Raw genomic sequence first — 23,163 nt, forward strand, 5'->3', positions numbered from 1 at the left:
TGTCCGTTGTTTGTTTTCTTGTGGAAGTGCATGCACCTTGTTTTAGAAAGCTTTGGTTTATTAAGATGTGAAACCTCTGTAGCCTTCTTCACACTGGCAGTTTGAAGTGATTCCTCCCCCGCAAAACATGTTGCATATCAGATTAGAAGCTGTATATTTTCCAACAGTTTGAACAGCCAAAAAGCACATGGAAGCAGATATTTCCAGCCACGTTTCAAACCACTTTCGTAGGTCATGTGTCTGAAAGTACAAATCTTGCTCAATTTGACCTGAGGTGGTTTTTAGACTGTTATTTGGCATTTTGCTTGCTAGCTTATTTGATGACAGTTTAACAAGAACGTTTGGTAGCTAACTAGCTTGTTAATTGTTAATGAGTGAATATGCTAGAAAGCTAAACAGCTACCTAGATAGCTGGTTGACTGCTGTGGCTAGCTAAACAGCTACCTAGCTAGCTAGTTGACTGCTGTGGCTAGCTAAACAGCTACCTAGCTAGCTAGTTGACTGCTGTGGCTAGCTAAACAACTACCTAGCTAGCTAGTTGACTGCTGTGGCTTGCTAAACAGCTACCTAGGTAGCTAGTTGACTGCTGTGGCTAGCTAAACTACCTAGTTACCTAGCTAGTTGACAGCTGTGGCCACGTAGCTAGCTAGTTGACTGCTGTGGCTACGTAGCTAGCTAGTTGACTGCTGTGGCTATGTAGCTAGCTAGTTGACTGCTGTTGCTAAACAGCTACCTAGCTAGCTAGTTGACTGCTGTGGCTAGCTAAACAGCTACCTAGCTAGCTAGTTGACTGCTGTGGCTAGCAAAAACCGACTTGTTTTGAAAGTTGGATATTCGTGTCCTTCGAAGCTTTAAGGTGTTCTTACACTATGATTCTGGACATTCAAAACAACTAGGAAATGTCCATGGCATGCATTATTGTCACCTTAGCTTGCTACTTAACTTCTGAGTGATAGGAAGTATGAGCGCCACCACCAATCAGCCTACACCACTGCTCACACATTACTAAGACAACGACTGTAGCCATGTCAACAAATGACTGCTGTCTGAATACACACATTACTAAGACAACTAGCATAGCCATGTCAACAAATGACTGCTGTCTGAATACACACATTACTAAGACAACTAGCGTAGCCATGTCAACAAATGACTGCTGTCTGAATACACACGTAAAGGTGATTTGGTCACTTGTAACTGTTTGGACAGTCAGTATTCCAGAACAGATTTGAAAAACAAAACTGATCTGGAGCATTAAGGCCTGCAGTGTAAACAAGGCTTTAGAGCTTTGGTGAATGACAGTTAGAGAGTCATCCCTGACATTATAATACAGAAATATATATTTGTTGTTTTGTGTTTTATCATACTGTACTAAAGTAGTACTATGTTTACATGAGGTTAGGATTAACCCTGCAAACAGAAATTAACATCACGATATCAAATCAAATCAAATTTTATTGGTCACATACTCATGGTTAGCAAATGGTAGCCTAGTGGTTAGAGCGTTGAAAGGTTGCAAGTTCAAATCCCCAAGCTGACAACGTACGAACAGGCAGTGCCCTCATTGACAATAAGAATTTGTTCTTTACTGACTTGCCTAGTTAAATAAAATGTTAATGCGAGTGTAGCGAAATGCTTGTGCCTCTAGATCCAACAATGCAGTAATAACCAACGAGTAATCTAACCTAACAATTCCACAACTACTACCTTATACACCCAAATCTAAAGGGTGAATGAGAATATGTACATATAAGTATATGGATGAGCGATGGCTATGCAGTATAGGCAAGGTGCAATAGATGGTATAATATACATGTGATATGAGTAATGTAAAATATGTAAACATGTTATTTAGAGTGGCATTGTTTAAAGTGACTAGTGATCCATTTATTAAAGTAGGAGCCTATCTCCTGTTTCTGTAGTGAGAGTCAGCTTGATGTACAGTACACCCCTGGACAGGACACTAGTCTATCTCCTGTTTCTGCAGTGTGAGTCAGCTTGATGTAAAGTACACCCCTAGACAGGACACTAGTCTATCTCCTGTTTCTGTAATGTTCCACTTTAGGGCTTACAGAATGTGGTTGTTTTAAAATTATTTCGTATAAGACTGGAATTGGATTGAAGGGGGAGAACTCAATGGCAGTTCCATTTTTTGGAATTGACCCAAAACCTGGTTCCCACCTGGAAAGAGCTGTCCGGTAGACAAGATTAAATTGACACCAACCCTGTTTGTGTGTCTCCCGGATGCTGGTACTCTGCATAGAAAAACACATTGATGTCAGGTGATGTCTACCAGTAACAGGAAGGTGGAGATGGGCAGTACCAGATTTACGTTGACAAGTTTGGCTGTCATGACACTGAGTGTGACAAGCAGAACCCTTTCAATGTTGTTGAATTAACAATCTTTTGAAATGGCTGTATCAGCTATGTTATTTACATTAAAGGGACGATCTGGGTTTCAAACAATAACAAATAGTTTTTTTGTTTTGTTTGTTTTTGTAAAAAAAAAAAGAATGCCACTTTAACTGCATGAAATAATTAACTAGGCAAGTCAGTTAAGAACAAATTCTTATTTACAATGATGCCCTACCGGGAACAGTGGGTTAACTGCCTTCTTCAGGGGCAGAACAACAGATTTTTATCTTGTCAGCTCAGGGATTCAACCCTGCAACCTTTCGGTTATGGCCCAAAACTCCAACCACTAGGCTACCACTAGGCTACCTGCCACCCCATTTATCTTAACACGGAACCCAAACCGGCTGCTCCCGTGCATGCGCTATCATGCATAAATGTATTTTGTCCCCCTACACCAAACGCAATCACGACACGCAGGCTAAAATATCAAAACAAACTCTGAATCAATGACATTAATTTGGGGACTTATAGACTATCTTCATCTCTACATTATTATAGACATGCATTTCTCTAGCTTTTCTATGCAAACATATTAAACTTAATTAAAAAGCATTAAGGCATTTTTAGACTTCGCTTGTTGTTTCACCGGAGGAATTTGAATGTTGCACAATTTGGCAGCCGTATCGATGGAGGAGCACGAAGTACAAGTGGGCACAGTTTTATCATAAATATCGCGTTTAAATAACAATTACACGTAAATAAATTGTATGCTTCACATCGGCACAACACGAAACCAATATATCAACTGCAACAGCGTTGGAGTTTGAGGTAATTATGATTGATTTAGCTAACGTTACATGGACTTTTCTTGACAAGTCTGTCTCCGCGGCTGAGTTAGCCAGCTCGCTACCTAGCTCGTTAGCATTAGCAAGCTCAACAGTCGACACTCTGTCCGGATTTGGTGTGCTAAAATGTGCATATGCTAAGCATTTGTAACGTAACAGCTAGTTGTTAATTGGGTGCATTTGCAACATAGTGCAGAGTGTCCAATTTTAAAAACGCATCTTTTGATCAATGGGTCAAATATGTTAATTGTGTAGATGATACTTTTAAGAAAACCAATGATGCAAACATGTCTCATCTGTTCAACAAGTTTGAGTTTTTACCTTTTTTTGTAGGATGACTAGAATTAAGGTGACTACATCAATGGAGGCCAGAGGAAAAAAAAGTGGTTAAAAAAAAAATCTGGAAAATTGCATCGCGTCAGTTTGGCTGGATTCAGTGCAATAAATACAGGCTACCTGGCAGGCTCACTTTCCCGTTGAACTAATCATCTTTCTAATCGAATCCGCAGGACATAAAACTATATATGGTAAAAAATAAACAGGTAGTATTTATATATTTTAGTATACGGTGTTCATATTAATTCGGAATTTCTGTTATTTTTCCGAAGATTACTCACAAAAACAATCTCCTGTCTCTGAAATGTAAACGGAGCACTGAACGTATAACTTTACCAAGCATTTTATATTTAATTCAGCTCCTGTCATGCTAATTTAGGTGTTTGCCACTCGCAGAAACAACTATGAAGACGATGACCACAACATGGAAATTATCAAGTTTTTTACGAGCAACCTGCATAAGAAACCTGCGTCGATGTCAAGAGTTACCGATGTAACTCCGGTTACGAAATCCGACTTTTTGGATAAAATGCTAATGATATCTGAGAGAGAGACCCCACTGAACGATTCCGAACATTTTAATGATGATATTTGTTATAAAATATCAAGACAAAGGGAAGTGACATTTCGTCACCAACGCGTGTTTTAACCCACTGGACACTACATAGTCTAAGCGCAGACTTTCTTTATTAAAGCAGAGCCGCAACATAGCGAGAACCGGGAACTCTTGCAAAACAGACCAGGTCGGGTTTTGTGAAGTCAATGAGAGAAAATAATAATTTACTTCTTTCTCCCATAGTTGTTAATTTTCTCAATCTAAAAAGGCACGACCTAGATTCGAGCCAATGGTTTAAGTATCAATCAAATTGATGGTACAGTTGAAACTTATATTCATCCATGAAGAGTACACTTCTCCAGCTGCCAGTGGCCATCAGGGTGGCAGGGTAGCCTAGTGGTTAGTGTTGGACTAGTAACCGAAAGGTTGCAAGTTCAAATCCCCCGAGCTGACAAGGTACATCTGTCTGTTCTGCCCCTGAACAGGCAGTTAACCCACTGTTCCTAGGCCGTCATTGAAAATAAGAATTTGTTCTTAACTGACTTGCCTAGTTAAATAAAGGTAAAATAAAAATTAAATACATTTTTTTTCCCATTGAAGTCAGTTACGACGCCAAACTGCAGTCAGGTTAGGACCCTGGTGAGGATCTGCGTGCGCGTCAAACTGAGACAGTTTGTGCAGATATTCTTCAATTGTGCAAACCCATAGTTTAATAAACTGTCCAGATGGCTGGTCAGATAATCTTGCAGGTGACAAAGCCAGGTGTGGAGATCCTGGGCTGGCGGGTTTACATTACATACATTTCTGGGGTCTTTTTATTTCAGCTCACGAACATGGGACCAACACTTTGCATGTTGCGTTTTTATATTTTTGTTCGGTGAATATAAATGGCTCTTTACCTTACCACTAATATGCATATTCTACCCTCTTCTCTCCCTCGCAGCCATGGCAGCGTTGTCGGAGGAGGTGCTGCTGGTGGTGAAGAGGGTCCGACAGAGGAAGCAGGATGGAACCTCTACCTGATGGCAGAGAGGATAGCCTGGGGACCGGAGGGAAAGACCGTTTCACCGTCAGCCACCTGTATGCTGACATACGCTGTAAGTGCTGAGTACCAGGCTACCGGCAGAACGGCTCACACAACACTTTGGCTTGGCTCAGTGTTGTGAAAGTCTATCTGCTGGCTACACACCCATCATGGTTTCTGATTTAAAAAAATATATATTTATACATGTGTATATATATATTTATTTATTTATTTAACCTTTATTTAACCAGGTAGGTTAGTTGAGAACAAGTTGTCATTTACAACTGTGACCTGGCCAAGATAAAGCAAAGCAGTTTGACACAAACAACAACAGTTACACATGGAATAAACAAACACACAGTAGAAAAGTCTATATACAGTGAGGGCAAATGAGGTAGGATAACGGAGTTAAGGCGATAAATAGGCCGTGGTTGCGAAGTAAATACAATGTACCAATTAAACACTGGAGTGATAGATGTGCAGAGGATGAATGTGCAGGTAGAGATACTGGGGTGCAAATGAGCAAGATAAATAACTAAATACAGTATGGGGATGAGGTAGATAGGTGGGCTGTTTACAGATGGGCTATGTACAGGTGCAGTGATCTGTGAGCTGCTCTGACAGCTGGTGCTTAAAGCTAGCGAGGGAGATATGAGTCTCCAGCTTCAGTGATTTTGCAGTTTGTTCCAGTCATTGGCAGCAGAGAACTGGAAGGAAAGGCGGCTAAAGTAGGAATTGGCTTTGGGGGTGACCAGTGAGATATACCTGCTGGAGCGTTTGCTACGGGTGGGTGCTGCTATGGTGACCAGTGAGCTGAGATAAGTCTGGGCTTTACCTAGCAAAGACTTGTAGATGACCTAGAGCCAGTGGGTTTTGCGACGAGTATGAAGCGAGGGCCTACCAACGAGAGCGTACAGGTCGCAGTGGTGGGTAGTATATGGGGCTTTGGTGACAAAACAGATGACACTGTGATAGACGGCATCCAATTTGTTAAGTCGGCGTTGGAGGCTATTTTGTAGATGACATCGCCGAAGTCGAGGATCGGTCGGATGGTCAATTTTACGAGGGTATGTTTGGCAGCATGAGTGAAGGAGGCTTTGTTGCGAAATAGGAAGCCAGAGAGCCAAGTCACAGAAAACACAGCCATTTTTCCAACCAAAGAGAGGAGTCACAAAAAGCAGAAATATAGATCAAATTAATCACTAACCTTTGATCTTCATCAGATGACACTCATAGGACTTCATGTTACACAAGACATGTATGTTCTGTAAAGTTCATATTTATATCCAAAAATCTCAGTTTACATTGGCGCATTATATTCAGTAGTTCCAAAATCCGGTGATTTTTGCAGAGAGCCACATCAATTTACAGAAATACTCATAATAAACATTGCTAAAAGATACAACTGTTATGCCAGGATTTATAGATGCACTTCTCCTTAATGCAACCGCTGTGTCAGATTTCAAAAACACTTTACGGAAAAGGCAAACCATGCAATAATCTGAGTATGGCACTCAGACGACAAAGCAAGCCAAACAGATATCCGCCATGTTGGCTACAACAGAAGTCAGAAATAGCATTATAAATATTCACCAACCTTTTGCTGATCTTCCTCATAATGCACTCCCAGGAATCCCAGTTCCACAATAAATGTTTGTTTTGTTTGATAATGTCCATTTATGTCCAAATAGCTTCTTTTGTTAGCGCGTTTGGTAAACAAATCCAAACTTACGAAGCTCGTTCACTAGGAGCAGACAAAGTCCTAAAGTTCTGTTACAGTCTGTAGAAACATGTCAAATGATGTACAGAATCAATCTTTAGGATGTTTGTAACATTAATCTTCAATAATGTTCCAACCGGAGAATTCCTTTGTCTTCAGAAATGCAATGGAACGCAAGCTAACTATCACGTGAGCGTGCGAGACTGAGCTGGCGGCTGCTGACAGACCTGACTCTCCCATCATTCAGCCCCCACTACACAGTAGAAGCCTGAAACAATGGTCTAAAGACTGTTGACATCTAGTGGAAGCCTTAGGAAGTGCAAGATGACCCCATAGACGCTGTATTCGATAGGGCAAGAGTTGAAAAACTACAAACCTCAGATTTCCCACTTCCTGGTTGGATTTTTTTCTCAGGTTTTTGCCTGCCATACTCAGACTTCATTCAAACAGTTTTATAAACTTCAGTGTTTTCTATCCAAATCCACTAATTATATATTTTTATATTTATATATTTATATTTATGGCTTTTCATCAAAATTCCAATGCTGCCCCCTGCCCTAGAGATGTTTGATGTGAGTCTGGAAGGGAGTTTACAGTCAAACCAGATACCTAGGTATTTGTAGTTGTCCACATATTCTAGGTCAGAACCATTCCAGAGTAGTGATGCTAGACGGGCAGGTGCGGGCAGCGATCGGTTGAAGAGCATGCATTTTTATTTTACTTGCATTTAAGAGCAGTTGGAGGCCACAGAGGAGAGTTGTATGGCATTGAAGCTCGTCTGGAGGTTAGTTAAGTGTCCAAAGAAGAGCCAGAAGTATACAGAATGGTGTCGTCTGCGTAGAGGTGTATCAGAGAATCACCCGCAGCAATAGCGACATCATTGATGTATACAGAAAAGAGAGTCGGCCTGAGAATTGAACCCTGTGGCACCCCCATAGAGACTGCCAGAGGTCCAGACAACAGGCCTTCCGATTTGAAACACTGAACTCTATCAGAGAAGTAGTTGGTGACCCAGGCGAGGCAATCATTTGAGAAACCAAGTCTGAGTCGGCCGATAAGAATGTGGTGATTGACGGAGTCGAAAGCCTTGGCCAGGTCGATGAATACAGTGGCACAGTAATGTTTCTTATCGATGGCGGTTACGATATCGTTTAGGACCTTGAGCACCCATGACCAGCTCTGAACCCAGATTACATAGCAGAGAAGGTACGGTGGGATTCGAAATGGTCGGTAATCTGTTTAACTTGGCTTTTGAAGACCTTAGAAAGGCAGGGTAGGATAGATATAGGTCTGTAGGAGAAATGGGGGAGGCTTGGGCGAGTTGCTGTGGAGGGTACAGTGCAGGTGATTGGGGTCTGGGTAGCCAGGTGGAAAGCATGGCCAGCCATGATGCTGGAAAGACGATGTGGAAATAACATTTTCGAGCACAGTACTGTGAAAAAGGGGTAACGGGAGGTTCCTTGTTATGAATGGTTGCATTGATTGTTTAGTAGTAAGACCTAAGACTTTTTTTTTTTTTTCCCAACCCTGTGCAGGTCAGAAAATCAGCCCAGACGGCAAGGCCAAGATTCAGCTACAGTTGGTCCTGCACACGGGGAGAGCACCAACCTCCACTTCTCCAATGAGAGCACTGCCCTGAAAGACCGCGATGCAGCCAGGACCTCCTCCAGCAGCTGCTGCCCAAGTTCAAGAAGAGGGCTAACAAGGAACTGGAGGAGAAGAACAGGTGAGGAACAAATTACATGGATCCCCTTAACTTTCTCGGTCACTGATGTGTTCACCAGAAACCAAACGGGTAGGGAGTTACCTGTATTTGTCCATTTAGAAATACTTCTGTTTGTTGCAAAACATTTTTGCAATGTTGTGCGATTTTAATGAATACACCCTCGATCTCCATAGTTTTCAACATCACGGAAAGATTCCAGCGCCACTTACCACTTATCCTTAACTAGATTGCAAAAGAAAAATGGCAGCTAATATTTACTTTTGCTTACTCTTAGAGCGTTGTGCTCGTGATTTCTGACTAGAATATCTTATTGACTTAATTGTGTGTGTGTGTGCGCTAAGTGAATAACCAATCGAAAGGCTGTTTGTGATGCATTGTTTTATCTCTAGAATGTTACAGGAAGATCCGGTGCTGTTCCAGCTGTACAAGGATCTGGTGGTGTGTCAGGTGATCAGCGCTGAGGAGTTCTGGGCCAATCGGCTGAGCATAAACAACGTGGACCACTCCCTCTCCAACAACAAGCAGGAAGTTGGCATCTCGGCAGCCTTCTTGGTGAGCTCAGTGATTTTAATGATGGGTTGTGTCCCAAATGGCACTCTATCCCCCCCCCCCCCCCCCCCCCCCCCCCCCATGGGTTTAACCCATAGTAGTGCACTATAAAGGGAATGGGGTGCCATTTTGGATAAAAACCGATGTTTCCCATGGTCAAACTGTCCCAGCGTCCTGTATCTGTCTTGTCTTGCCCATGCTGATACCACTCCAAGCGGGGATTGTGGATGGATAAAGCTCTTTTGCTATTTCAGGCGGACATCCGGCCCCAGACAGATGGCTGTAACGGCCTTAGATACAACCTTACGTCTGACATTATCGAGTCAATCTTCAGAACGTACCCTGCAGGTAAGACACCTCGGGTTCTCGGTCATGGAAACCAATGGGAAGAGTTGAAATGTAATGAGGGAACTTTGGGCCCTGTTAGAATAGCGTTCCAATAAATGTATGCATGCTTGACTAAGTTGCTTTGGATAAAAGCGTCTGCTACGTCCTCCCGAGTGGACTACGGCACTGCATCACAGTGGACTACGGCACTGCATCACAGTGGACTACGGCACTGCATCACAGTGGACTACGGCACTGCATCACAGTGGACTACGGCACTGCATCACAGTGGACTACGGCACTGCATCACAGTGGACTACGGCACTGCATCACAGTGGACTACGGCACTGCATCACAGTGGACTACGGCACTGCATCACAGTGGACTACGGCACTGCATCACAGCGCTAGCTGTGCCACCAGAGACTGGGTTCGCGCCCAGGCTCTGTCGCAGCCGGCCGTGACTGGGAGGTCCGTGGGGCGACGCACAATAGGTTTAGCGTCGCCCGGGTCAGGGAGGGTTTGGCCGGTAGGGATATCCTTGTCTCATCTCGCACCAGCGACTCCTGTGGCGGGCCGGGGGCGCAGTGCACGCTAACCCAAGTTGCCAGGTGCACGGTGTTTCCTCTGACACATTGGTGCGGCTGGCTTCCGGGTTGGAGGCGCGCTGTGTTAAAGAAGCAGTGCGGCTTGTTTCGGAGGACACATGGCTTTCGACCTTCGTCTCTCCCGAGCTCGTACGGGAGTTGTAGCGATGAGACAAGATAGCAGATAGCAGACAAGATAGTAGCTACCAACAATTGGATACCACGAAATTGGGGCAAGAAAAAGCATCTGCTAAATGGCATAATTATATTTATATTATATACGCTGAGTGTACAAAACATTAGGATATTCCTAACATTGAGTTGCACCGCATTTTGCTCTCAGAACACCCTCAATTTGTCTGGGCATGGACTTTACAAGGTGTCAAGTGTTCCACAGGGATGCTGGCCCATGTTGACTCCAATGCTTCCCATAGTTGTGTTCAAGTTGGCTGGGTGTCCTTTGGGTTGTTGACCATTCTTGGGGAAACTGTTGAGCGAGAACCCGGCAGCGTTGCAGTTCTTGACTCACTCAAACCGGTGCACCTGTTCAAAGGCACTTGAATATTTTGTCTTGCCCATTCACCTCCTGAATCACACACACTCACACTCAATTGTCTCAAGCGTTAAAAATCCGTCATTAACCTGTCTCTTCCCCTTCGTCTACACTGATTTTGAAGTGGATTTAACAAGTGACATCAATAAGGGGTCATAGCTTTCACCTGGTCAGTCTGTCATGGAAAAAGCAGGTGTTGCTAATGTGTTGTGCACTCTGTGTAGGTAAACTTCAAATGCAGCCTTCTTCACGTCCTTAGTTATCTCTGATCAGTAAATGATTGGATAAGGGGCGGTATCCAACCAGATCAGTGATTTACATAAAAGGAGGAAGGATGTATTATGTATTCAAACAGGGCCATGTTTTTTTTTTTTTTGCATCACACTAGTGTCCTATATTGTCCTGTCATTGACTCACTTAACGTTTCCTTCCAGTGAAACAGAAGTATGGTGAGAACGTTCCTCATAACATGACAGAGAAGGAGTTCTGGACGCGGTTCTTCCAGTCCCACTACTTCCACCGAGACCGCATCAACACGGGCCTGCAAGACATCTTCTCAGAGTGTGCAAAGCAGGACGAGAAGGGTACGATCACTTCTCACTCGGAGGAGAGCAGTCAATGGGTTTATAGTCTTCTGGTTCAGAAAGTTAGCTTATTTTTTTTGTTCATAGAGAAGTTCATGTCTATTCACTTCCTGGATTGGGTAAAAAAATAAAATAAATTGTCCAGCTCCTTTTATTATATTAGTTGTGTGTAAAGCCTCTACCATCTACACCTAAAGCATACTGCAAGAGAGCGATACCAATATAATGATGCTGCAATGATTAGTGTCAGTCTTAATTTCTGTGCTTTTCCATATTCTGCAGGCCTGAAGTCCATGGTGTTCCAAGGAGTGAAGAACCCAATGGTGGACCTGCTGTCACTGGAGGATAAGTCGTTAGATGAGGTGATGTTACGTTATTGGGCACTTTACACCATTAGGAACCAAAAAGGATCTACCTGAATTGTCTAAAATAAACTCTTAATTTATTTTTTTGCAACGGTTTTTGCAAATTAATACATCCCTACAATTTACAATCCAGGGTTTCTCCAAGCAGATTAGCCGCCTCAAATTGCTCAATTTCCACATTTATTTATTACAAGTTTAAGTTGAGGTTTAGTTTATGATTTGTCCCAAATACAAAGCTTTTACTTTTTGAAATATTTGGGACTAGCCTTTTTCTTGGCACCCATTCTGGAACTGACTGCAGCTCTTTGTTAATTGTTAGTCAATTAAGTTGCTGTGGTAGCTGCCGTGTATAGTGTTGCGTCGCGTCACCGGCATACTTAGACACATGTGCTTTGCTCCGTGCCAGTGGCAGATTTTTTTGAAAGTACGGGGCCTAGACAGCTGCCCTGTGGAATGCCTGACTCTACCTGGATTTTGCAGGAGAGGCTTCCATTAAAGGACACCCTCTGTGTTCTGTTAGACAGGTAACAGAACACAGATAGTACCTCGCTGTTTCACTCTTTTGTGCGTTTTTCACATCCCCGCTTATAATCTTGGGACACCACAGAATCTAGGTGGTATTTTGTTGAACGTCGGAGAGGTTGTGAGCATTCATTCACCTTCTAATGCTGCCTGCCAGCTCACCCTCCAATTCTTAGCCTTTACCCTCTAATTTTTAACCTTTGGGCATCCCAAGAGGTGCAGTGCTAGCTGTGACACTAGAGATCATGGTTCGAGTCCAGGCTCTGTCGCGACCGGGAGACCCATGGGGCGGCGCACAATTGGCCTAGCATCGTCCGAGTTAGGGGAGGGTTTGTCCGACAGGGATGTCCTTGTCCCATCACCCTCTAGCAAATCCTGTGGCGGGCCGGGCGCAATGCACGCTGACACGGTCGGCAGGTGTACGGTGTTTCTTCAGACACATTGGTGCTACTGGGTTCCGGGATAAGCGTGCGTTGTGAAGAAGCGGTGTGGTTGGGTTGTGTTTCAGAGGACGCGTGGCTCTCGACCTTCACCTCTCCCGAGTCTCAGCGCTGCAACTCCCGTACAGACAAGACTGTAACTACCAATGGGGAAACTCTAAAAAAGGGAGAAAAATAAATAAATCCTTACCCATAAGGTGGGAAACAGTTGGTCCTCTGTGGCTCTGTTGGTAGAGCAAGGGTTGTGGGTTTGATTCCCGCTGGGGCCACCATAGGTAAAATGTATGCACATATGACAGGTGGCTTTGGATAAAATCTTCTGCTAATGGCTTATTATATTATTCAGTATGTCCTCTCTCCAGGGTTATGGGTCTAACTCGCGCGTCACTAATCACTGTCCTCTCTCCAGGGTTATGGGTCTAACTCGACGCGTCACTAATCACTGTCCTCTCTCCAGGGTTATGGGTCTAACTCGACGCGTCACTAATCACTGTCCTCTCTCCAGGGTTATGGGTCTAACTCGACGCGTCACTAATCACTGTCCTCTCTCCAGGGTTATGGGTCTAACGCGACGCGTCACTAATCACTGTCCTCTCTCCAGGGTTATGGGTCTAACTCGCCGCGTCACTAATCACTGTCCTCTCTCCAGGGTTATGGGTCTAACTCCACAGCACCTTCTACGTCCAATACTAACAAGACCGTGAAGGAGAACAGTAACTCTGCCATAATCAAGAGGTTCAACCACCACAGTACCATGGTGCTGGCAGCAGGCTCCGGAAAGAAGGCGTGAGTTGACGATTAAGTACCTTCTCGAAAGAGATCTTCTCTGTCGTTTTCACTGCAGCGTCGTGTGCTAACCTAGCAGTCTGTCTTCATAGGGATGCTCTAACGTTCAGGCCTGTGAGACTAGCAGTACAGATGGAAACTCCAGGGATTCGGACTTCTTCCAACCACCCGTTAAGAAGGTATGATGATTATCTCTCTTATTGTGAAGGCAAATCATACAAGATAAAGGCTTGTTTAAGCGCTGAGCTTTTATAAATATACTGGACAAAAATATAAATGCAACATGCAACAATTTTTCAAAGATTTTACTGAGTTACAGTTTATAGAAGGAAATCGGTCAATTTAAATAAATTCATTAGGCCCTAATCTATTGATTTCACTTGACTGGGAATACAGATACCTTTATTTATTTTTAAGTCGGGGCGTGGATCAGAACCACCATTGCCTCATGCAGTGCATCATATCTCCTTCGCATAGATTGAGCAGGCTGTTGCCTGATCAGGCTGTTGATTGTGGAATGTTGTTCCACTCTTCAATGGCTGTGTGAAGTTGATGAATATTGGCGGGAACTGGAACGTGCTGTTGTACACGTCGATCCAGAGCATCCCAAACATGCTCAAAGGGTTACATGTCTGGTGAGTATGCAGGCCATGGAAGAACTGGGACATTTTCAGCTTCCAGGAATTGTCTACAGATCCTTGCGACATGGAGCCGTGCATTATCATGCTGAAACATGATGTGATGGCGGTGGATGAATGGCACGACAATGGGCCTCAGGATCTCGTCACGGTATCTCTGCATTCAAATTGGAATCAATATGGTTATGGTTATGGTTGAGAAATTAACATGAATTTCTCTGGCAACAGCTCTGGTGGATATTCCCATGCCAATTGCACGCTCCCTCAACTTGAGACAGCTGTGGCGTTGGGTGACAACTTTGTGGCCTTTTATTGTCCCCCAGCACAAGCTGCACCTGTGTAATGATCATGCTGTTTAATCAGCGTCTTGATATTCCACACCTGTCAGATAGATGGATTATCTTGGCAAAGGAGAAATGTTTGCAAACAGGGATGTAAACAAATTTGCCTTTTTGAGCATATGGCAAATTTCTGGGATCTTATTTCAGCTCATGAAACATGGGACCAGCTCGTTACATGTTCTGTTTATCTTGTTGTTCAGTGTATATACTGTATATTCTAGCTGTGAAACATGGGACCAGCTCGTTACATGTTTTGTTTATCTTGTTGTTCAGTGTATATACTGTATATTCTAGCTGTGAAACATGGGACCAGCTCGTTACATGTTCTGTTTATCTTGTTGTTCAGTGTATATACTGTATATTCTAGCTGTGAAACATGGGACCAGCTCGTTACATGTTCTGTTTATATTGTTCAGTGTATATACTGTATATTCTAGCTGTGAAACATGGGACCAGCTCGTTACATGTTCTGTTTATCTTGTTGTTCTGTTTATCTTGTTGTTCAGTGTACATTATGAGCATTGACACACAGTGAACACATTCATAACTCTGCCATGCTGTGGCTATAGGCTCTTACCCTTTTATGATGGTACAGAGAGCCAAACGGTGTGCTTCCCTTCCAAGATGAGTTGGCACTTTTTGTTATTAAAGCTGTGGTGTATTTCAGGTGAAAATACAAGATGTCATAGAGTATGAGGACCTTCATAGGGAGAATGGGAAGAAGACAGTGGCTCTGAACCTCAAGAAGTCTGACAGGTGGGTTCTATATCACTGAGTGGGTGCTCTGCTTTCTCTTTGGTGTGGTTGTTCATGGACACCATACTTTGGAACTAGTGTGCTCTCTGGCCCTGGCTCGGCTCTCTGGCCCTGGCTCGGCTCTCTGGCCCTGGCTCGGCTCTCTGGCCCTGGCTCGGCTCTCTGGCCCTGGCTCGGCTCTCTGGCCCTGGCTCGGCTCTCTGGCCCTGGCTCGGCTCTCTGGCCCTGGCTCGGCTCTCTGGCCCTGGCTCGGCTCTCTGGCCCTGGCTCTTTTTTAAATGAATGTATCTAAGTTGTCGTCTGTGTTCTCTTCAGTCCAGTCGAATTGAAGTCTGTGAATTCAGGAAGTAAATTTAAAATTCCCATTCAATAATTGAAAAAAAAAAATGATTAAATGATTTCTCAATAAACTGAAAAGTAGAAGCTATTTAATTCTAAAAGTTGTATTTTTTTTAAATCACTTCCTGAACTGACTGCCTTATATTCACATGGGGCTCCTGAGTGGAGCAACGGTCTAAGTTACTGCGTCTCAGTGCTAGAGCGTCACTAAAGACATCCTGGTTCAAATCAGGATGTATCACAAACCGGCCGTGACTGGGAGTCCCGTAGGGCGGCGCACAATTGGCCCAGTGTCGTCCGGGTTTGACCGGTGTAGGCCGTCATTGTAAATAAGAATTTGTTCTTAACTGACTTGCCAAGTTAAATCAAATAATAATTGACCCCAACCCTGGTTCTCTCACATATACTTTAGTGATGGGAAGAACTGCTCTTTTTTTACAGATTATTAGATTATTTTTTTTAAACCTTTATTTAACTTGGCAAATCGGTTAAGAACAAATTGTTATTTTCGATGATGGCCTAGGAACAGTGGGTTAAACTGCCTTGTTCAGGGGCAGAACCACAGATTCTTACCTTGTCAGCTCGGGGATTCGATCCAGCAACCTTTCGGTTACTGGCCCAACGCTCTAACCACTAACCAACGACCTCGTCGTTCAGGCCAAAAAAACAATCTAATTTAGTTAATTTGAGTTAGTAATGGCTGGAGAGCATGCCGGTGAACGATAAACTCAAACCTGGGGTCATGATTCTAAAAGCCTCTCGTTCACATGGTCTCCACCATAAAGGGGATTACTGGGGCTGCCATTTGTGACAGACTTGTAGCCTAAAAGTGGTGTTTAAACAATTTTACACGTTGATTGCTATTTATTGATCTAGTTGTGGCTGCAATCAGACTAGATTGTGAGCAACTCTTGATGGAATGCATTACTTGACTGCTGTGAGGGATGAGAACAATATTGTTTGAACTCTGTTTCTATTGAACATTGCCATACAATTTTAATTATATGAAGAGTGCCTTGGTCCTTCATTTCTTTTTGATAAGTAATGGTAATGTTGTAAATGTACCTGTCTGTTCTTGCAGGTACTCTCATGGTCCCGTGCCTCTTCTGCCTCAACAGTACACCGCCAGTCAAGACATTGTCAACTCTGTCAACTGTATAAAGCAGGAAATAGCCAGCTACAAACCCTGCCTTACTCAGGTTAGATACCCCTCTAATTTCGGGAAACTCAGAACTGAAGAAAAAAACGTTATTGCGTCAGAGGATCGGGGGGGTTTTTAGGTTCTAGGCAGGAGAGGTTGAAAGATACTAAAGTATGTTTGCTGTTGAAATCTTTTTTTTTTTTAAATATTTGTTATAAAGGACTTTTTAACCGTCGTAATCCTCCCTTTTACAGGTGATGTCCAGCAGTACAGCCAGTTGTGCCATCGCCGCCCTCTCTCCAGGGGGTGTTCTCATGCAGGCATTAGCACAGCAAGCCATTAACCGTGAGTTTACTGATCAACCCCTTTTCGTTCTAGTTTATTTTACCCAACGAATAGTCCTGTCGGCCCCGGCCAGTCATCGACACGGATGTTCTCCTCTGTTATCGCTTCTGTTTCCTCGGTTTACAGAGATGGTTCCCAATGACGTCCAGGGGGAGCTGAAGCATCTGTACACGGCTGCTGGGGAGCTGCTGAGACACTTCTGGTCCTGTTTTCCTGTCAACACACTTTTCCTGGAAGAGAAGGTGACTACTGCTTGAAGAGGGCAATCTGCAGTTCAAACGATAACAAACCCGCTCACCCCTACCACTGTTTTGATAAACGGTTGAGGAATGTTGCTGGAGAAATGTAACTGCTCTCAAATCCATTGACCGTCCATCTTACTGCAACCCTCGGTCTAGAATCGCGTGGGTTGTCAGTACAGCGGACCCCAAACAGATCCAAATGTAGCATGCATTGGTCAGAAAATCGATTCAAACATTAGGACTTGCCGATTTCACTAATGTTTTGTTCATATTATTATTTTTTTTGCATCTTCCCGAAAATGCCTAATCTTTTGTGCCAACTGGTGCGTCCCCTCTCCATCGGTGTGGAACTAAGCAGTTAATTGTGTTGTCATTGATCTACGAGTCATTTTGCAAGCCGATCCACCCAAGGCAATATCAGTAGCCTAATCTAAACTGTGCACGGTGCCCAGCGCTTACCAATGCCAGGTAGACAGCCTGATCTAAACTGCACGGTGCCCAGCATCGCGTGCTTACCAATGCCAGGTAGACAGCCTAATCTAAACTGTGCACGGTGCCCAGCATCGCGTGCTTACCAATGCCAGGTAGACAGCCTGATCTAAACTGCACGGTGCCCTGATCTTACATATCTCCACTGCACCTTCAGCATTCAAAATGGCTGAAAAAAGAAAGCATGTTTTACTCAAGTAAAAGTAGTAGCTAAGCTACCGGAGACACAACTCATCTGGCTATAGGTTACCTGCTGAACGAGGCTTACAATATATTTTTATTTTAGTTTATTCAGGTTCACCATCAGCAGTCGTTTTGGTAAATTGTTTTTGCTTTAAACAATCGGTGTATATGGTCATTTTTTAGATGTACATGGTGAAGTTGATAATTTTCATAACGAGGACGGCGATCACTTTGCGAGGCACGCTGTATGACCGAGAGGATAGAAGATCAGCGAACTTACAAACGGTTAAATCCATTCTGTTTTGAGATGGGTTATAAACTCAGTGGTCAGTTTATTAGGTACACCCATCTAGTACTGTGTTGGACCCCATCCCTTTAGCCTCCAGAACATCCTGAATTCTTGGGGATGTGGAACCGTTAATCAATTGTTATCAAGGGACCTAACGTGTTCCAGGAAATCATTCCCCACACCATTACACCACCAGCCTGTACTGTTGACACCGGGCAGGATGTGGCCTTGGTCTCCGGCTGCCTCTGCAAATCCTGACTGCCATCAGCATGACGCAACAGGAACTGGTGTTTGTCGGACCAGGCTATGTTTTTCCATTCGTCATTTGTGCGGTGTTGGGGGGGGGGCCCACTGGAGCTGCCTCTTCTTGTTTTTAGCTGATGTGAATGGAACCCAGTGTGGTCATCTGCTGCAATAGCCAATCCGTGACGAGGACCGTCGGGTTGTGTGTGTTCTGAGATGCCGTTCTGCACACCACTGTTGTGCTGCTCCTTAATTTGCCTGTTTGTGGCCTGCCTGTTACCGTGCATGATTCCTGCCGTTCTCCTTCCAGCTCTCATCAACGAGCTGTTTTTCACTCACAAGCCTGCCGCTGACTGGATGTTTGTTTGTTTGTCTCACCGTTCTCAGTAAACCCTAGACACTGTCATGCGTGAAAAGCCCAGGAGGTCATTTCCGGGGGTCATACGGCGTTCAATCACTGGTTTTGCCCATTCCAACATTCAATCAAGATGCCCGTCTGCCTGCTTTATATAGTCAACCACTGCCACGTGACTCACTGTGTAGGCGCAAACAATTTATTTGTTTTATTTTAATTTTATTTAACCTTTATTTAACCAGGTAGGCTTGTTGAGAACAAGTTCTCATTTGCAACTGCGACCTGGCCAAGATAAAGCATAGCAGTGTGAACAGACAACACAGAGTTACACATTGAGTAAACAATAAACAAGTCAATAACACAGTAGAAAAAAAGGGTCTATATACATTGTGTGCAAAAGGCATGAGGAGGTAGGCAAATAATTACAATATTACAGATTAACACTGGAGTGATAAATGATCAGATGGTCATGTACAGGTAGAGATATTGATGTGCAAAAGAGCAGAAAAGTAAATAAATAAAAACAGTATGGAGATGAGGTAGGTATAATTGGGTCGGCTATTTACCGATAAGACTATGTACAGCTGCAGCGATCGGTTAGCTGCTCAGATAGCAGATGTTTGAAGTTGGTGAGGAGATGTCAGAAGGTGAATTCACCAATTTGTAAGTCGCTCTGGATAAGAGCGTCTGCTAAATGACTTAAATGTAATGTAAATGATAAAAGTCTCCAACTTCAGCGATTTCTGCAATTCGTTCCAGTCACAGGCAGCAGAAAACTGGAAGGAAAGGCGGCCAAATGAGGTGTTGGCTTTAGGGATGATCAGTGAGATACACCTGCTGGAGCGCGTGCTACGGGTGGGTGTTGCCATCGTGACCAGTGAACTGAGATAAGGCGGAGCTTTACCTAGCATGGACTTGTAGATGCCCTGGAACCAGTGGGTCTGGCGACGAATATGGAGCGAGGCCAGCCGACTAGAGCATACAAGTCACAGTGGTGGGTGGTATAAGGTGCTTTAGTGACAAAACGGAGGGCACTGTGATAAACAGCATCCAGTTTGCTGAGTAGAGTGTTGGAAGCTATTTTGTAGATGACGTCGTCGAGGATCGGTAGGATAGTCAGTTTTACTAGGGTAAGTTTGGCGGCATGAGTGAAGGAGGCTTTGTTGGGGAATAGGTACGGTTTAGGTACGTGGTGGTGTACCTAAACTGGCCCTATAAATATTGATGCATCTACCAGCGTGTAAACTTGACAAGTTAATTAGTGGGTGATGGTGATTTCAGAACCAAAGTGGGGGGGGGCAAAAAACAGGCTACATTGCCCCCCCTCCTGATCTGACAGTGTTAGTTGTCTAGTTTCCTTTATGGCCCAAATCTGACGGTGGTAGATGCCAAATCTCATTTATAGCTGTAATCTGAGTGCGGTGGTAGATGCCTAGTCTCCATTATGGCTCTAATCTGGTAGTGGGGTGGGAGATGCCAAATCTCATTGTGGGGTGGGAGATGCCTAGTCTCCATTATGGCTCTAATCTGGTAGTGGGGTGGGAGATGCCTAGTCTCCATTATGGCTCTAATCTGGTAGTGGGGTGGGAGATGCCTAGTCTCCATTATGGCTCAGCTCAGGTGCCTACATAGTACATACATGGGGCGGCAGTGTAGCCTAGTGGTTAGAGCGTTAGACTAGTAACCGGAAGGTTGAGAGTTCAAACCCCCGAGCTGACAAGGTACAAATCTGTCGTTCTGCCCCTGAACAGGCAGTTAACCCACTGTTCCCAGGCCGTCATTGAAAATAAGTATTTGTTCTTAACTGACTTGCCTGGTTAAATAAAGGTAAAATAATTTAAAAAAAACATCATTTACACAGTCTCTCACACACACAGTCTGCTCAGACAGAACCAGCCCCCCCCACACACACACACGCATACACAGCCAGCTCGTTTGGATTTGGCCCAGAGGCCCGGCTCGTGAGCTCCAACAGCAGCAGATTTTAATGTAGAATGGAAAATGTATGTGTTTATTATGCAACAAATGTTAGCGCATCGAATCGTATCACAATCAATTCGTTCTCTAATCAAACAGAATTGCACCAAATTGTTTTAAACTTTTTAAAAAACGTATCGTTCCTGTATCGGAGCCCGTGTGTCTCAAGATGATACGATACGCATCGAAAGAGAAAGATGCACATCCTCGTTGTCTGTCGTTGCATCCATGGGGTCAATATGAATTTGCGAGGAGTTGAAGTCTTACTACCTTTTCTATCATCTCTATAGCAACAGGTGAATGCTATTTTGCAGAAGAAAAAAACAACATTTTTGACTCTGTCGCCGTTGACTCTGTTGCCATTGACTCTTACATGTCTTTTCTCGTGTGTGTGTGTGTGTGTCAGGTGGTAAAGATGCGGTCCAACCTGGAGAGATTCCAGATGACCAAGCTCCGCCCCTTCCAGGAGAAAGTCCAGCGTCAATACCTGAGTACTAACGTAAGCCCCCCCTAGAGACTCATTATATCAGGTAGCTAATAGTGCCCCCCCCCTAGAGACTCATTATATCTGGTAACTAATAGTGCCCCCCCCCCCCCTAGAGACTCATTATATCAGGTAGCTAATAGTGGCCCCCCCTAGAGATTCATTATTTATATCAGGTAGCTAATAGTGCCCCCCCCTAGAGACTCATTAATTATATCAGGTAGCTAATAGTGTCAGAGTTGGTAGAGGTCCTGTCTGGGTCCGTTGGTGGAGCATGGTGCTTGCAAAGTCAGAATTGTGTGTTCGATTTCCCCCTGGGGCCACCTTCATGAAACTGTATGCATGCATAACAGTGTCTGGTAAATATTATAGATAGTACTATAGACTGACCTTTTCAAAGAGAACCTTGTGTACGGTCTACAGAGGCTGTCTTTATCTGTGACCCTTGAGAGCTCCAGGACATTATTTCTTCATCTCAGAATATGATGCCTTTGTTTTAAATCTCTCCGACAGCTTACTGGTCACCTTGAGGACATGTTTCAGATGGCCTACAATAAATTCCACGCCTGGCAAACACGTCGTATGATGAGGAAAACCTGAGAGGGGAGAAACGCATGGCTTTATCAGAGAGAATGGAAAGAATGAATGAACGAGTACAAGATGGATGGACAGACCTTATTCTACCTACCAGGCTGCTGTGTCAGAGGAGAGACAGATGGCATGGTCGTCCCCCCCAGGGGTGTGATGAAGATTCAGGCGGGTGCTGCTTTTAGCCTGCTAAAACCCCACAGGTCCATCAGACTGACACACTCACTGGATCTCAATCACAAATTACTCTTATTAGTTGTTGTTTTATTTGCGTTTTCCTCAGTGAATGGGATTCATGGGAAAATGTTGGGGTCATGACTCTCCGCTATAAGGTTTGAACAAACATAGGCAAACTTCTTCTTCTTCTTTTTTTAAAATGTGTATAAAACGACCAGACTTCAGATGGGAAGTCAAAAAGGGAACTCAGGAACTGAACAGACTATGTTAAATAACAATACATTTTTATAAGCAAAAGGACTGTGTGATGCGAAGCTTAACTTAATGTGAGATGCTCTCAGTACAGAGACTGAAAGACGGAGAGCTCAGTACAGATACCACGTCCTTTCCCCCAGTCCTCCCAGGCCTTTTCCCCCCCCAGTCCTCCCAGGCCTTTTCCCCCAGTCCTCCCAGGCCTTTCCCCCAGTCCTCCCAGGCCTTTCCCCCAGTCCTCCCAGGCCTTTCCCCCAGTCCTCCCAGGCCTTTCCCCCAGTCCTCCCAGGCTTTTCCCCCCCCAGTCCTCCCAGGCCTTTCCCCAGTCCTCCCAGGCCTTTCCCCCAGTCCTCCCAGGCCTTTCCCCCCCCAGTCCTCCCAGGCCTTTCCCCCAGTCCTCCCAGGCCTTTCCCCAGTCCTCCCAGGCCTTTCCCCAGTCCTCCCAGGCCTTTTCCCCAGTCCTCCCAGGCCTTTCCCCCAGTCCTCCCAGGCCTTTCCCCCAGTCCTCCCAGGCCTTTCCCCCAGTCCTCCCAGGCCTTTCCCCCAGTCCTCCCAGGCCTTTTCCCCAGTCCTCCCAGGCCTTTCCCCCAGTCCTCCCAGGCCTTTCCCCCAGTCCTCCCAGGCCTTTTCCCCCAGTCCTCCCAGGCCTTTCCCCCAGTCCTCCCAGGCCTTTCCCCCAGTCCTCCCAGGCCTTTTCCCCCAGTCCTCCCAGGCCTTTTCCCCCCAGTCCTCCCAGGCCTTTTCCCCCAGTCCTCCCAGGCCTTTTCCCCCAGTCCTCCCAGGCCTTTTCCCCAGTCCTCCCAGGCCTTTCCCCCAGTCCTCCCAGGCCTTTCCCCCAGTCCTCCCAGGCCTTTTCCCCCCAGTCCTCCCAGGCCTTTTCCCCCCGTCCTCCCAGGCCTTTCCCCCAGTCCTCCCAGGCCTTTTCCCCAATCCTCCCAGGCCTTTCCCCAGTCCTCCCAGGCCTTTTCCCCAGTCCTCCCAGGCCTTTCCCCCCAATCCTCCCAGGCCTTTCCCCCAGTCCTCCCAGGCCTTTTTCCCCCCCCAGTCCTC

At 44.9% G+C, this 23,163-nt stretch overlaps 1 pseudogene; it reads left to right on the forward strand.

Moving 5' to 3' along the window:
* Positions 1–3,003: 3,003 nt before the first annotated feature.
* On the forward strand, positions 3,004–22,407 carry LOC135531953 (general transcription factor IIH subunit 1-like; annotated as a pseudogene).
* The last annotated feature ends 756 nt before the right edge of the window (positions 22,408–23,163 follow it).

The sequence above is a fragment of the Oncorhynchus masou genome, unplaced genomic scaffold (genome assembly GCF_036934945.1).
Source record: "Oncorhynchus masou masou isolate Uvic2021 unplaced genomic scaffold, UVic_Omas_1.1 unplaced_scaffold_1680, whole genome shotgun sequence".
Classification (NCBI taxonomy): Eukaryota; Metazoa; Chordata; class Actinopteri; order Salmoniformes; family Salmonidae; genus Oncorhynchus; species Oncorhynchus masou.